Below are 3011 nucleotides of genomic sequence, written 5' to 3'. Positions count from 1 at the left end.
TCTTTTGTAACCAATGAAAGGATCCAATATTTGTAACCTTTGGGTTATGAGAGTCACCAAGACAATACTCAAAAGTCTAATCATTGTGATTCATCAAGGAAGTGAAGGTGGGATCGTTGTTTTGTTTTACTTATAGAATAAGGAATGTCATCGATGGTATGCTCAGTTGATATTTTGTCATAAGTATCATGAATCGTCGAGTCATCAGAAGTAGAGAATTTTAATTGATCTTTTGGTTTAGAATTGCTAACGTAGAACTAAGGAAAAATGCTAAGAATTTTGTTTACTGAATAAACTTTACCATTGCATATAGGAAATTTTAGCAAAATCTTAGTGGAGGGGAGAACATATCATGATGAGGAGGTTGATGAGAAGGATCATGAGCAGATAATTAAGTAACACATGTGGTGATAACATTTGAATTAGTGGAGCAGTGAGAATTAATTAAAGTTTGATTTATAAAATAAGAAGTTACAAATCTATTCTTAAAATGTTCTTTTTAACAGTTAGCTTTATAAAAGGTTTGTTTTGTCTTAACATCTTTGGTTAAGGAAACAACACCTTCTATATCACCTCCAAGAAATTTTTCACACTGATATGATATATGAGCATTAATAATTCTTGTGACATTAGAGTGAGAGGAGGTCTATTTTTTCAAAATACATTTAAAGAATCTAGCATGATCAACAACTTTTTCTTTTTTACTGTGAAGAAAATTATTGGTCAGCAAGATAAATGTGTTATCCTTTCTAAAACAGAAAGAGATTTTTCGAAAATGGAGAGTTTTTTTTAAGTTTCTTTAACTCAAAATTGAGAGAAGATTTTTCTTTATTTGAGACCAATAAATTGAAATGTAATTGGTCAATCGTGTCATTCTTTTTGATGTTTTCAACATAAGAGTAGTTAACAAGATTTTTTACCTGATACGTTGATGTAACATCCCATTCTGTCTTAAGGTCTACAACAACTTGAGAGGGATCAGCGTCAAGAGTCCTAACGCTTTCAGTTGAAGTGCCAGTGTGAGACTCAATAATCTGGACCATGAGACACTTACCTTCATCATCTGAGGATTTTTCTTTTTCAAAAGCTGATGATAGTGTAATCATCATCGCTTAAGCAGTTGGATAGTTTTGAACCAGATGAAAGACGAAATAAGGGAGTGACTTTCCAGTAGCAATTCTTGTCTTTACATCGAGATCCAGCATCCTTTTCTTTTCCTTGTTATATCCAGACAACTTTTCCTTTCAACGTACTACTAGATGCACCATCATTGGATGATTGATGCATAGCAACGACATGACCGTTGTTGATGATGTCGAGCATATCAACATCCATGAACACGAGAGCTTCCATGGCCTTTGATTTCCAAGAAGAGAAATTGTGTTTATCAAATGGAGGGATCTTGTTTCATATAGTTGATTTCTGATTGAAAGAGGTCAACATGATTACTTGAGTGTATTGAAAACCCACTCTGATGCCAAATGAAGGTTTTGTATTGATCGGATACACTTCATGTATAAATAACAAAAGCAAACTAATCTACAAAAACAAAGAACAAAAAGTAGATAACTCATGAAGTTCTCCAAATTGTTCTTTCACCAAGAAAGGGTTTTGTCTTCACCAAGATGAAAGTTTGTCACAAAGATGATTACGACACCAGGACATGTTAACATTAGGGTTTTACCCTAATGTTCAATATATACTAATCTATAAAAGTATATCCCATAATTGAAGGGATTGTATCTTATCTATACTAAGAATTGATCCTCATCACAAGGATATCAGATCTGATATTTATTCTATATATCTATATCATTACCTAATATACAAAGGATTACCTAGAATAACTATACTAAGAGTTGATGCTAATAGTCTCTTGATATGATGGCATTGATGGTATAGACGTTGATGCTGATTTACAGTGTGTAAGAGTGTTTGACTCGTTAGATCATAAGGCATGACGTTGCACATTTGTTTGGAAGACCTTATATGCTGCTATTACATCCAAATGTAAATTTCTTATCAACAATGCGTCAAGTGGAATTGCCTGACTCTTGCTTTCTGGTGGTAGGACAACAAATTCAATATTTAATATACCAATTAACTTAAATGAGGATTCATTTTGTTTTATCATGCCAGACAATGATCTTGTTGCACTACTCAACAAAGAAAGACTTACTATGACATCCCCATTTTCACGGCCAGAAAAGACCAATTTGTTTATGCATTATTTTCAAAATCAGAGTAACCTTTTAAAGAAAAGTGTTTCGGAATTTATTCCCAGAAAAATATGATAAATACGTTATCAAAGCATTTCCGAAGAAATGTATTTTATTCATTTTAAAACATTGAAATGTCATCATCAATACAGAAACATAAACATAAATAGACCTTACATTTGTTATCACTAGTGATTTATATCTCCTTAATCACTCGTTGTAATGTAAGTTCATATCGACACCTGTGATACAAATAAACTGAGTGGTTCAGGTTGGGAAATCTGGTGAGTACAAAGGGTTTTCAACCCATAATAATATAATTATTATGTTTAAACATCAAACAATCAACCCAATTACCCATCCCCATTATATTCTTTACTCTTAAGGATCTACCCTAAGAATCGGTTATTCCTCGTTCATTCATTCCTAAAGATTATCCTAAAGAATAGGCACGAAGTCCATCATCGCCAAGGTTTATACAATAGGCACTAAGTCCATAGTCTCCAAAGTTTATACAATAGGCACTAAGTCCATAATCAACAGGGTTTAGGCACTATGTTCATAGTCGCCATGGTTTATACAATTGGCACTAAGTCCACAGTCACCAATCTTTACTTATATCCTCTTTCATCCCTCCTCATTCATCTACCCATGTTTTACCCAACATATTCGTAGATATAAAATACATATACAGTTTAAATCACTTAAAGCATGTATAAATTTTTTCATCCAACATAGATCTCAAATAAACAGATAATATGCACACATAGCATGTAATTTATATAAAATACT

This window comes from Lactuca sativa, chromosome 1 (genome assembly GCF_002870075.4).
Source record: "Lactuca sativa cultivar Salinas chromosome 1, Lsat_Salinas_v11, whole genome shotgun sequence".
Classification (NCBI taxonomy): Eukaryota; Viridiplantae; Streptophyta; class Magnoliopsida; order Asterales; family Asteraceae; genus Lactuca; species Lactuca sativa.
This window is presented reverse-complemented; position numbering follows the sequence as displayed.